General features: G+C 37.8%; 1 non-coding gene across 1 annotated transcript; it reads right to left on the minus strand.

Moving 5' to 3' along the window:
• Positions 1 to 496: 496 nt before the first annotated feature.
• LOC139856649 (small nucleolar RNA R71) lies at positions 497 to 603 on the minus strand. Its single transcript, XR_011762116.1, has one exon. It is a non-coding gene; the product is annotated as a small nucleolar RNA R71 (small nucleolar RNA).
• Between the last annotated feature and the right edge of the window lie 14,321 nt (positions 604 to 14,924).

Here is a 14,924-nt window from a genome sequence, read left to right on the forward strand (position 1 = left end):
AAAGGCATACCTAGTGTATGACCCAAACCCGATCTAGACCAGGGCCGCTGTTATTCGTACCTGATCCAGACGCAATAATCTCTAAAGCATGCAAGGAAGCACGAATCAGAAACCAAATGGCGTTACGCGTTACTTTAGCAGAAAATACCAAACCCTCGATTGGAGGTCGAGGAGGACCAATCAGATTTCCAGAGATTCAAGGACACTCGTTCGAGTTAAAACATCACATCATCCAGCTCATTCAGAATAGCTGTCAGTTTCATGGATTACCAAATGACGATCCTAATTCTCACCTTGATAAATTCATATCTCTTTCGAACTCCTACAAACAGCCAGGGATAGGACAATATATAGTCCGGCTATACATGTTCCCCTATTCTCTCACTCATCATGCTCAAAATTGGTTCGAAGGACTGGAAAAAGATTCTATCACGTCATGGACGGAGATGACTACTAAATTCCTAACCAAATATTCCCCCCCCCTTCTAAAAAAACCAAGTTGAAGAATGACATCATTAACTTCAAACAAAGTTATGATGAATCTCTTTACACTGCATGGGAGCGTTTCAAAACCCTGCTGAAGAAATGCCCTAATCACCAGCTAGAACGGTCAGCCCAAATCTGCACCTTCTACAATGGTCTTACGGTAAATCATAGGACGACGATCGATGCAGCAGCTCAAGGGAATCTGATGAACCAAACCGCAGACGAAGCATGGGAATTGCTCTAAAACATGACGATGCATCATCATGACTGGAATACTGGTGAAACAAATTCATCATCTGCCCCCCTCTCTGCACTTAACCATCAAACAGAGACCATCAAATCCCTCACAGACAAGATGGAATCTCTTGCTAAACAACTCGGAGAATTGAAGACGCAACCGCAGCAGGTTAACCAAGCTCAGGCTTGTGTTAATTGTACCAACCCGCAACCTACTGAAGATTATCAAGTTGAGTACGAAAGCCCCGACGGTTCAGTCTGTTACGTCCAATACCCAGCTCGTCCACCAAATCCCGGATTTAATCAACCACCTAGGGTTAATCAATTTCAGCGAAGCAATCAACCTTTCCGCTATCGCTATCCACCTTACCCAGCCCAACAATCTCAATTGACCTACGATCAACCACTTCCACTCACTGGTCCCCCAGTTGAGGAAAATTCCCCTACCACCCAGATTATAAAAGCAGCTAACCCCACTCTCGGAGCTGATGATCAGTTAACTCAGTTCATCCAAGGACAACAATAGCTAAATCAGAGAACTGCAGCTAGGCAAGATCAGACGAAGATACTAATGAGAAATCAATTAGCTCTGCTCAAAAGTTTGGAAACGCAGCTCGGACAGTTATCACAACGCCTTGAAACCCAACCGCAGGGAAGATTGACAAGTAATCCTATCCAAAATCCCCACTTAGAAGAGGCAAAGCAAATGGATTCCGTAATCCCAGAGGAAGAACCATGGAGAAGGTCAACTAGGCTCAAGAACAAATCGACATCTACTCAGAAGCTGACCCCTGAAACTCCAGTTCGCGTACCTTATCCTGGAAGGTTACAAGGAGAACCATCCAAGCTTGATTCTTTCAAACTGGATGGCAGATTCCTGGACACCATGTCCAAAGTTCCCAACCAGAAGAAATACATCCGAAGGCTTCTTTCTACAAAGGAAAGGATACCAGACTCTAACAAAATTCTACTGAGTGAAGAATGCTCTGCATTACTCAAAAACTCTCTACCACCTAAGCTAGGAGATACGGGCCGATTCGTTTTCTCGTGTTCAATCTACCAATCTGGAACCATTCATGCGCTAGCAGATTTAGGAGCAAGTATCAACCTAATCCCCTACTCTCTCTACAAAAGATTAGAGTTAGGAGACTTGTCACCAACCAAAATGACAATCCAACTTGCCAATCATACAATTCGGTATCCTAAGGGTATAGTTGAGAACGTCTTGGTGAAAGTCGACAAATTCTTGTACCCTACGTATTTTGTAGTAATGGATATCAAGGAAGACCTACACACCCCAGTAGTGTTAGGAAGGCCTTTTATGAATACGGCTAGGACTGTCATTGATGTGTACGATCAAACCTTGATCTTACGATCACATGGGAAGAGCGTTACCTTCAAAATTGACCGACCAACCAATCTTTCTGGACAGGCAGAGATGTTTGCTATTTCCACCAGACGGATCACTTTCGATGACCAGTCTTTACCACCAGCCGACGATGTCGAGATGGGTGTCGAATCACAGTCTGTAAACGACCCAGAAAAGGAAGAAGAGGATCCCAGCGAAGAAATAGAGGAAGAGGAGGAATCTGAGGAGGAAGAGAAAATAGAAGACGTAAAAGAAACTGCGACAATACCCGTTCCAAGCACTGAGCGTCATGAAGAAATAATGAGGCTTGAGACGGAAGATCACAGTTTAATCATTCGCTTCAAGAAGAAGACCGATAAGGCTGAGGTTAAGGATATAAAAATTGATCATGTAAGTATCAAAGTGGAGAATCAGAATACTGAAGAAACCCGTTCATCAGACGCATCCTCAGAGGAACCATATACCGATGATGATGAGGAAGAGCAACATGAAGACATTCTGAATAACTCACACTTTCCAACCGAACCAGATCAAAGGGAGCCGGACTCTTCTTCAGATCGAATTTCGGTTATATCCACACATGCAGACATGATCACATTCATCAATGATACCTATGAATTTGAAGACATTCTCGAAGCCATCCGAAAGTCAACCATTGATTTTTCGCTACGCTTAACAGAACGAATTATGGCTATCAGAGAAGAACACCACCTCTATCTCCGAAGATAAGACAATGATGTTGAAATCCTAGAAAAACGCATTCAAGACTTTATCAATTCTCTTCACGATCATATCTATCACGAAGAAAGGCAATGAGAGCATAATTTAGTGGTTCGCACTATTCTCGAAACAAGATTCTGTCGAGATCAGAAGATCATTTACTCTAGGGTTTATAATGCCTTAGCCGGATCTGCACTTCCGTTCTCACGAAACCAACGAGCACTACTGACTCTCATCCGGAAGCATATGGATCTTTCCACCGGACGCCCGACTTATCACTCTGATTTGCAAATGGTCGAGGATATTCACAGTCTTTTTGCTCTTCTGGATAGAGATAATTTCGAAAGCACACAAGACAGATTAGTGATTTACGTAACAATTGATCACCACGCTGATCTGATTATCAAAGAGTTACAAGACGCTGTTATGGAGGAAGCAAGGCGAAACAATATGTTCTCTCATCTTGAACCAGATCGAGTCAACATTGCCACCTATGTTATGAAGCAGCTATCACGTATCTTCCACGAGTCCACAGATCCTAGTTTCACATTTAAAGCTGGATGTCAGGAGATATACTCAAAGACGGTGAAATTAATACTCGTATGAGGATTGCTGTTCACTTCTTTCCAGCTTCGTCTCTTAACTAATCTGTGAAAGCAACCGACTCCTACTGTGGAGATCACCATTCTGAAGACTTCGAAATTCTAAAGATACAGTTTCTGACATTATTTGAAGACCTCCGAAATGAGCATCCCATCAGAGAAATCATCAACACCAGCACTGCTTCTATGATTGGCATTCATGGGTCAACCAGCAGGGCTGTGGATCATATTCTCATCGGACTTCAAGACTTATCAAGAGCTGAAACTGCGCACTACTTATCTTTCAGAAGATCTTCAAGAGAAGTATCGGACCTGTTACCACTACTGGTCCGACACTTTCTCAGGATTTATCCACCAAGACTCACATTCCCTCGAAAAGACCAAGATCACAACCATCAACAAGGAATGTTTGCTTTTTGAAGCATCACTACGGTCGAGCCAACGACCTTAAACAAAAGCGCTTTTCGGGGGGCAACCCGTGTAATAAAGTAGAGTAGAAGAATAAAGGATGACAAATGAGCCGATAAAGAAGCAAGGAAGCTAGCCGCATCTGCTAGGGGTATTTCTTTCTTTTCGCTACTAGCTCAAGATTCAAACTATGCCACATTCTAGCTTTTCACTAAGTGTGGGATAACACCCAACTAAAACACTAGACAAATACTCCTAAATCTTCAACTTAAACTCCTAAGTGTGGGATGCACTAGGAACATTGAGGACAATGTTCGTCTAAGTGTGGGATGTTGGTATCTTTTTATGCTGTATTATAATAAACCATTACGAAGATTCCAAGTCCTTAAGCCAAATTTCAAAATTTTTTGCAAAAAGAAACCCTTTTCGAAAGAGTATTTTTGAAAACCTAAAACGTTTGTCAATAAAAATAAGGCTTAAGTAGGGTGGAAATCTTGTTAGATTGAAATCTCTAATAGAGCATTGCATGACTAAGGCATTATCGACCTAAATTGATTATGGTGAGGCACCCCAAATAAGACCAGCATTCATCTTTAATGCTTCACTATTTTCCGTTGAGAGTGCCGACGTCTGTGCTCAGAATCAGAACTTGCTTTAGATCTACATCTTCAAGCAGCGAAACGCGATTCGGTTGTACTCAAAATAGCTAGCCATTTGTCAAACATAAACCTTCCGCACCTCCACTACTTCTACTCCACCACCACATCCATATCACCTTTACTATTTATCCAAAAAATCTAGAAAATGAGATTCCTTTCGAAAACCCGATGTTATAAACCTCTCAAGTATCATGGAAATGGTCTCGAAAAAGTTTACCGGCAAAAAAGTTTCTCGAGATGAAGTCTCCAAAAAAAAATGATGATATTTTCAAGTTTTGAAAAAGGAGCAGAACTAAATAAGAGAAATGCCGAAGAGAACTCGACCGAAAATGATTATCAAATGAAGAAAAAGTTCAAAAGTGCTTCAAACACTTCAGCACTCCTATCTATCCGAATAAAAGTCTGTGTAAAGACTACATTACCCTTTTATCTCACCCTTCAAAAACAACTTCACTACCACTCTAAAATTCCTTTCCCATCATTGACAAATGACCTATTAAGCTGAGATTACTACCGTTCTCGCATTAGCAGCAAGGATTTGAGTCTTTATCAAGCCTATGACGATGGGTGCAGCATGACTGGCTATGAGCGTACTTCATTTCTTAGATCTATAGGGAACCCTAAACACTTGAGCGATTTGAGTGACCCGTGAAAGCTAGCCTATGTCATGTAACCTCCTCGCATGCTTGCAGAGATAATTTCAATCCTAACATAGATGACTCACCTTATCTTTTTGCTATTATAATAAAAGCAAACCGCTTAGGCTATTAGAAAAGAAACACCAAAAAGATTCTAAAAAAATGAGAGTTTGCTTGAGGATAAGCAAAGTCTAAGTGTGGGATATTTGATATCGGCTAAAAAGTCACGTTTTCACCCCGGTATTAAGGCCCAAAAACAAGAAAGATTCGAACTTTGTCGGTAAAATACCCACTTCGTCGGTTAGAATTGAAGAACAAGTAATTACGAAGGTGGTGCAAAAAGAATCAAGAGAATCAGAGCTAAAATGAAGATTCTAGAGCAAAAACGGTGAAAGATAAGAAATCAAATTACGATCCAGGGAATCAAGGCTAACCAGCATCAAATCCGGCCTACCATACGGGCTGCCATACGGCCTGCCAAATTCGCCTCAACACACGGCCCACCATGCGGTCTGCCAGCAATACGGCCTGCCAAATACGCCCCACCATACGGCCTGCCATGCGGCCTGCCAGGCATATTCTGGCAAATTTCAAGTCTATTTAAAGGGTCTTTATTATCCATTCCAACACACACTTCAATTCACTTCTTTCTCTCTCTTGTACAATATTAGTCATACTCTCAAGGCCTTCGACTCCGTGCGGGAAACCTAGTACCCAAAGAAGAACGCCGAAGATTGTATTAGGAGCGGTCTGGAGTCTTGAAGTTGTCACTTTTGTATTCAGAACTCGTTTAATCTACTGGTACTTCTATCCTTTATCTTATATAATGTTTTATGATATTGTTTCCATGATTAGCGAGTAGTTATCTTTAGTGTATGCTACGATGTAAGCAGTTATAATGCCAAAATAATATTATGGTTTGTGTATGTTGTCGAAATGCTTTCCGATTATGCTTTAAACTCAATCGCTTTTCCAACTAATAGAACGTAGTTATAGGCTCTGTTATTGGGAAGTCGCGAACCCCGATTCAGAGTACACTATCTGTGTCACCCCTTGGTAAGAGAACTCTATCGGATACAACGTAAGATCGACCGAGGCACACCGGTTGTAGTAAGTCTATCGAGCTTTGGATTCCGACTGAGGACTTTTTCGTAGTAAAACATCTGACTAGACCCTTAGTACATTGTCGGTCCTAGACCATGCTAGTGTAGTCACTAAGCATATAAACTTCGTACGTGCACGCTGAAGCACAGCGGTTGTTGTAAGCTGTACCTCTGCTAAGTAAGGCCATGGAACACGGTTAGTGTTGACCAGTACACTGCACCATAATGCGGTCTCAAGCATTGCACCCCGCTTGAGGGATTCTTAGTTAATTAAGGAAATGTTTGTTTAGACACATAAAGGATTGGACCGTTAGGATAACCGAACGTGTTCATGGAAGTCAACTTGACTTGGCCATGGTGTTCTTTATGGTTGAACTCTTTTTAAGGGCCTAACTATCTTTTACCAATCATTAACGAAAGCATTGAAACACATCACGTCTCTCGGATATGGTAAACCATGTATTCTATTATGCTTAAGAAAGTTTAGACCATTTTGGAATGTTAATACGTCACCCAACCGAGTCGCTCAATTGGATGAGCCGTCTGAACGTGTATGCCTGTAGTCAGACTGCACGGGCGTCAGGGGTAAGGGACGTTGCTGTCTATTCAGAATCTTCAAGCCTAACGCAGTACCCAGTGACATTGTTTATGACAGGGGCGTTTAGGACTAGTGTAATGAATACAAGGCCTCTGCCTATTCATGAGCCAACATTCCATAATCTCGGCAACATAACTGACGAAATCATAGTATGCACTTACTTTAACCTTATCTGAATTACAAATTTTATCACATTTACTTTACCTGTCTTATAAACTAGAAAATCCCAAAATAAACATTCATGACTCCCTAACTATCTTAGGCTAAAATATAGGTTCGATGTTACTGATATCTCAAAAATACGACTCTAGGTCATATTTCCCTTACTTATAAGGAGTAGTAAGATTTCGGCCCCGCTAAATATAAATTTAAAACAGTACCCTCTCCCACGAGTGGCTGATCCTGGCGAGCCGCGGCCTGACGACACCGCGCAATTAAAAACTGTCCGTTTCGGCCATATCATCGCCCAAACGCGACAAGTTAGTCAGGTCAAGGGGTTTTCATGGCATTGCATTTCAATCCATTCTGTCACGTTCCGCGACCTACTGGGACGCGGTAAACCTATCTAAAATGTGATACAAGACCTGATCAAACGATTTCCTAACATTTAAACCCTTCAAAGTCGACCACGGTTAAAATTAGACATTCACAAGGTTAAATACGTACCTTTGGACTCTGTATGATGCCCCAAGCATCATGTTTAGAAAAATGGGGTGTTACAATAAATCCTCGTGTCTATGTTCTTTACATTACTTTATTCATCATTTTGAACATACATACTACACACATCAAGTTTGAATTGAATTAGTTGATCATAGTTAATCGAATTTGGTGATCAATAGAAAAAGTGTTAAAAACGTGTTAAGTAACTATTCACCCCCCTCTAGTTACTTATAATTGGTATCAGAGCGGTTGCTCAAATCATTGCTCTATAAACGTTTTTGAAGTGTTAAAATTCGTTTTGCGCAAAAACTTGAGTCAACGATTCTCGGATCAACTCAAACTATGGTATACTTGGAAGAATTGGTGAAAGAAGCACCAATCTTTGATAAGGTAGATATTTATGTGTGGAAATTGAGATTTGAGAATGATCTCAAATCCAAAGATTACTACTTGTGGAGAATAATCAAAGTAGGAGACTTTGTTCCACAAGCAAGTTCAAAACTAGTGAAATCAACATTTCAAAACAATGATGTCTTGAAACAATTTGATGCAATTTCACTACTTCATGAAGTTTTTCCTAATGAAGAAAGAATAAAGATAATTTCATATGCAAGTGCAAAGGAATGTTGGGATTCACTATGCTCCCGAGAAGAAGAAAACTCTAGGAGTTTAAAGGGTAAAGGGGTAAGGAAGAATTTGGAGAAGCTTGAATATTTTCAAGAAAAGGGTTTGGATGGAAATGAAGATTTTTGCCTCATGAGTTCTTGAAATGATCTAGATTAAGATGGTCAAAGTGAAGAAGAGATTGAATCTCCCTTCAAAGAAGATGATGTCTCAAGCATGGATTGCAATGAGGTACATGTTGATAACTCCTAAATTATACAGTTTTTTGATATCATTTTAAGGAGTTATCTTGTTATTTTTAAGTCATTTTAATGTCAAAACACACTAAAATGGGTAAAAAGGGAAAATAGGTGTTTCTAATATTTTGTTTAAGAAATGCACAAAATAGGATCCAAATCAGTGAAAAATTGAAGGTTGAGAAATGAAGCTGCCGGCATAATGGGCACCAAGCCGCCGGCTTCCCCAAGAAGTTCCAGAATATTCCAGTTTTGTTCATAAAATATATTAAACTTGGAGCTCAAGAAAAAGTGAAGTGAAACCGCCAGCTTCACATCGAAGCCGCCGGCTTTAAGGACACGGTTTCTCGACTTGCTTATCAAGTTCAATTAAAAATGGAAACAAAATCAAGACAAAAACAAAAAGATTTGGTGAATCAATGAAGCCGCCGGCTTGGCTACAAGCCGCCGGCTTGAGGAAGACGGTTACGTGTTGTTTACTTGGAAATCACGTTTTACTTGGAGAATAAGTCACCGACTTAGGGAAGCCGCCGGCTTCACCCTGAAGCCGCCGGCTTGGCTTAGCCGTCATAAAACATTATAAATAGAGGCTCTAGGTCAGAGTTTTGATACAGTTCAGTTTTCTTTACTTTTCATTATTCAAGTACGAATTAGTTAGGGTTTTATTTCCTTTCAACTCTCAAGTTCATCAATCAATTATTTGGTCTTTGATTTCTTCTATGTCAGTATGACTCTTTACTTTATCTCTTATCTTTTAATTGTTTTTACTTTAGTTATGGGCTAATAGCCTTACATATGCTTGAATCATGTAACACCTTGAGATCAATTGCCTGAACTATTTAAAATGTATGAAAGAAAATAAAAATCCGGAAGTGGAACATGAAGCCGCCGGCTTCATGGGCCGAAGCCACCGGCTTCATCTGTACTGTTTAACATTCGACTGTTATTTATACTCAGATCAAAATAAAAAGTATTCGGTAAAATTATTCAGAATTCTCAACGAAGCCGATGGCTTCGTTGCTAAAGCCGCCGGCTTTATGTAATAAACACAGACTTTGTATTTTGACAGAATCTCTGATTTCTTGTTATGTTTTATGTCTGATTAAAATACCACCAGTAATTTAATCTGGTTTGGATAACTCAATTATTAGGTTTTAACTAGAACATCACTAAGTTTAAAACTTGATAAACCTTAAATATAATCGGATTAGTTTAGTTGTGAGAATTATAGCTAGTAACTATAATTAGGGTTTGGTTAATCACACTGAATCCATTATCAGGTCTTAATGCAAGTAGGAAATTCAGCCATCTATTTTAGGATTAACCTGATCAACTAATCTTGAAATAGATATTCTTAGGTCAATTATCAATCTGAGTTCGATCTTAATTTAAAAAGGCAATTGTGAACAAGATGTGAAAGATTCAAGCTTGTGTTTTATTTATTATTGTTTATTTCTCTTAAGTTATTTATTTGCAATTTAATTGTTTCTTGTCATTCAAAGTTTAAAAACCAAAACCTATATTCTTAAACCCACTCGTTCTCTTTGGACGAACCTTAACTTATAAAATACTAAACTACATCTGATCGGGTTTTGTTGCTCGTTTGAGTGTTGAAAGTAATTAGTAAATTAAGAATTTATAAATTTAAAAGTAGATTAAAAAGGCACGCATTATTGCACACACTTTTGACACATCAAATTTTTGGCGCCGCTGCCGGGGAAGTGTAGCGCGGTAAATACAGAAGTTGGATATACTTTGGTTATTGGTATTTCTTGAAAATGGGTGATGACTGTCTTCCTTTAGGGGAGGGTTGCTGGGGTTCCGATTTAAAGGCTCCTGCCCAAACCTAGACGTTGACGGGTCACTTAAGTATTGAAAGATTCAATAGGCCGTGTATGTTTGATTATTCGTTGTTATGCGATAAAAGTTGTTATTTAATATTTATATTATTAATTTTGTTATTAATATTTATTATATTTATTTATTTAAAATTCAATAATTTACTAAGATATTTCTTAAATATTAATATAAACATAAAACTTAAATATATATATCCTTTAAGGCTTAAAAGATTTTCTCCTAAAATATTTCTTTTCATGATTTTAGATCACATGATTACTCGGTCCAAGAAACCAGTCCTATAATATTTAAACGTTGTTAAAGGGTCTTACAAAGAACGTTGTCAAATCCCGATATATTATTTAAACTTTCTAAGGATTCGAAAATTGTTAAGAAATTAGATTTCCAAGAGGGAACTACTTCTAATCATGATTCATTATCTAGCCCCTCGTCTAGTCCTGATTCTAATTTGGGATCTCTTTTTGGTTCAGAAATTAAAATGACTGATTCAATGGAAACGTTAATGAAAGCTGGTCAGGAAGGATTAGGTCATGCTATTACTAAGCCCGAAATAAAAGGAAATTTTGATATTAAGGGTCCTATTTTTCATTTGCTTAAAGATAATCAATTTAGGGGTACGGAGAAGGAAGATGCTAATGCCCACATTCGGAATTTTAAAGATATTTAACATTAATAATGTGGAAAGTAATACTATTTATCTTCGTCTCTTCCCATGGTCACTAAAAGATAAAGCTAGGGAATGGTTGAACTCGTTACCTGAAGGAGATATTACTAGTTGGGATACGATGGTTGAAAAGTTTCTCACTCGATCTTTTTCTGCGTCTAAAACTGTCACCCTTCAAACTGAAATTGCTAATCTTCGTCAGAAAACTAATGAGCCTCTTTATTCTGCTTGGGTTCGATTTGGTCAAATGCTTAGAGGTTGTCCACAACATGGTTTGGATAAGTTTAAAAAGGTAACTACTTTCTATAAGGGTTGTGATATTGCTACGAGAAGAGAGATTGATACATCTGCTGGAAGAAACATTATGAGTAAAACTGCCGAAGAAGCTGAAATGTTGATTAATAAGTTGACTGCGCATTCCCATAAATGGCACCAAGACTTAGATATTTCTCGTTCGGTAAAATCTGTTAGTTTTGATTCTGAAGATATGGTTAAGGCTATGAATGTGCAATTGGGTAATTTAGGAAGGCAAATTGAAAAGCTTACTAAGGAGATGCATATGATTAAGGTAGGTTGTGAAAAATGCCAAGGTCCTCATGCTACTAAGGATTGTGTTGCTAGTCTTACTATGGAGCAAGTTGAGAATGTTTCATATGTGAATCAATTCCAAGGAAACCCAAACTATCGTAATAATTATAATGCACCTTATCCTACTAATAATAATAATAATCCACCTGGTTTCTTTCCTGTTAAAGCGCCATTCATTCCCAATTCTTCTAATTCTCAAACAGATAGGAAGTCTAATCTTGAAGAAAGCATCCTCACTTTCATCAAAAATCAAAATGAAGCTAATGAAAACATAAAAGCTCAACTTTCCCAAGTACAAAATAATCATCAAGCATCCATTCAAAACTTAGAGCGCAATGTTACTAAGTTATTCAAACCTGTCGAGGGTAAAGTTCCTATTGAATCTGAAGTTTCTAAGGAAGTTCGTTTTGAAAAGGTGAATATTATTAGAGAAGTGAGTAGGGTTGATGTTCATGAACCTGGTTTGAGGTACTTATGGGAGTTTGAAATGGGAGAAGAAGAGCATGAACCAATAACTGATGAACTAAGAATAAAATACTCACTTGAAGTACCACCAAAATTGGAACTCAAAGAATTACCTTCGCATTTAGAATATGTTTTTCTAAAGGATAACTCTGAACTTCCCGTTTTTATATCTTTCGAGTTATCCGCAATTCAAAAAGAGCAACTATTGGAAGTTTTAAAGAAACATAAAAAGGCTTTTGCGTGGAAAACCTCTGACATTCCAGGAATTGACCACACCTTCCGTACTACAAAGACGCCTAAACCCTAATATGGCCGAAGTAGTAAAAAAGGAAGTTTTAAAACTGTAAGATGCAGGAATGATTTATCCAATATCCGATAGCCAGTGGGTTAGTCCAGTGCAATGTGTCCCTAAAAAGGGAGGAACCACTGTTGTCCAAAATGAAAATAATGAATTAATTCCCACTCGAACTGTTACAGGTTGGTGAGTTTGCATAGATTACCGGAAATTAAACGAAGCAACTCGAAAAGATCACTTCCCACTTCCATTTATTGATCAAATGATTGAAAGATTAGCCGGAAAGGAATATTATTGTTTCTTGGATGGTTTTTCTGGATATTTTTAAATTCCAATAGATCCTAAGGATCAAGAGAAGACTACTTTCACTTGTCCTTTTGGTACTTTCGCTTATTGAAGAATGCCTTTTGGGTTATGTAATGCCCCTGGAACCTTTCAAAAATGTATGACAGCTATCTTTAACGACATGGTGGATGATTTCATGGAAGTTTATATGGATGATTTTTTCATCTTTGGAACATCCTTTGATTCCTGTCTATCCAATCTTGATAAAATGCTTGCTCGCTGTGAAAAGATGAACCTTGTTCTTAATTGAGAGAAATGCCATTTTATGGTAAAAGAAGGCATTGTCCTTGGCCATAAAATTTATAACAAAGGAATTGAAGTTGATAAGGCAAAAATTAATATTATTTCCAATCTTCCTGAACCCACTAATGTAAAAGTAATTAGAATTTTACTAGGACATGCTGGATTCTATAGGCGTTTTATTCAAGATTTCTCCAAAATTGCCCGTCCATTAACTAAACTCTTAGAGAAGGACGCACCTTTTGAATTTAACGAAGACTGTAAGAAAGCATTCTCTATTTTAAAAGATAAACTTACCAACACACCTACTATAATATCACCTGATTAGTTGAAACCTTTCGAACTTATGTGTGACACTAGTGATTATGCTATAGGAGCTGTTTTAGGACAACGAAAAGAAAAACACTTTCATCCTATTTATTACGCTAGTAAAACATTAGCAGGAGCTCAGCTAAATTATACAACTACAGAAAAAAAGAATTATTAGCTATTGTTTTCGCATTAGATAAATTCCGTTCATATATAATAATGAATAAAGTAACAGTTTACACTGATCATTCTGCATTAAAATATCTACTCACCAAGCCTGATGCCAAATCTCGACTCTTACGATGGGTTTTACTCCTACAAGAATTTGATATGCAAGTTATTGATAAAAAGGGAGCTGAAAACCTGGCAGCAGATCATCTTTCGCGTTTAGAGAATCTTGATCTAGACGATTCCATTGAAATTAGAGACACATTCCCTGATGAATGTCTCATGATGATCTCTGATGAGTCATATCCATGGTTTGCTGACTTCGCAAATTATTTAGCCTCAAAAGAATTAAGGAAAGATTTTACGTATCAACAAAGAAAAAAATTCTTCGCTGACCTTAAACATTATTTTTGGGAAAGTCCTTACTTATTTAAAGAAGGACCTGACCAAATCATTCGACGTTGCGTACATGGTAAAGAAGCAAATGAAATCCTAATATAATACATAGTAGTGCGCCAGGAGGACACTTTGGTCCAAATTACACGACTCGCAAAGTATTAGATTCTGGATTTTATTGGCCTACCATATTTCAAGATGCATATAAATTACTTCAATCATGTGACACATGCCAACGAGGAGGAAATCTTTCAAAACATGACGAGATGTCCCGTCAAAACATTCAAGTCTGTGAAATATTTGATGTGTGGGGTATTGATTTTATGGGACCATTTCCTTCTTCCGAAAGAAATCAATACATTCTGGTAGCAGTTGACTACGTTTCTAAATGGGCTGAAGCAAAAGCTCTTTCTACTAATGACTCATGAGTAGTAGTTGACTTTCTTAAAAAATTATTTTGTCGATTCGGCTTCCCTAAAGCTTTAATTAGTGATCGTGGAACCCATTTTACTAATCAATTACTTGTACGAGTTCTTAAAAGATATGGTGTTAACCATCATTTTTCTACAGCTTATCACCCTCAAACGAGTGGTCAGGTTGAAAATACTAATCGAGGATTAAAAAGAATACTCGAACGAACAGTTGAAAATAACCCAAAACTTTGGTCTCGAAAGTTAGATGATGCATTATGGGCTTTTCGGACTGCCTACAAAACACCCATAGGAACTACTCCTTTTAGGTTAGTTTATGGAAAAGCTTGTCATTTACCTGTTGAGATTGAACACTGCGCATATTGGGCTTTAAAACAATGTAACTTAGATTATAAGGAAATAGAAAAATACAGACTACTCCAACTTAATCAACTTGATGAACTTAGGCTTTCGGCTTATGAGAACTCAATAATTTATAAAGAGAAAACGAAAAAATGGCATGATGCACGAATTAAAAATATCAAAGTATTTCAACCAGGGGATAAAGTTTTCATTTTTCAATCAAAATATAAATTTTCTCCGGGAAAGTTAAAATCTAGATGGATGGGTCCTTTCATAGTTAAGCAATCTTTCTCCACCGGATATGTTGAATTGTATAATAAAAAGGGTGAAACATTTAAAATAAATGATCATAGATTGAAAATCTACTTTGAGAAAGATGCATTACTTGGAAAGGAAGTAATTTTCCTTAGCCCAATTAAAACTTAAAATTTTATGACCACATATACTGTAGAGTTTTGCAGAATACTTGTAATTTTTA

Source organism: Rutidosis leptorrhynchoides, chromosome 6 (genome assembly GCF_046630445.1).
Source record: "Rutidosis leptorrhynchoides isolate AG116_Rl617_1_P2 chromosome 6, CSIRO_AGI_Rlap_v1, whole genome shotgun sequence".
Lineage (NCBI taxonomy): Eukaryota > Viridiplantae > Streptophyta > Magnoliopsida > Asterales > Asteraceae > Rutidosis > Rutidosis leptorrhynchoides.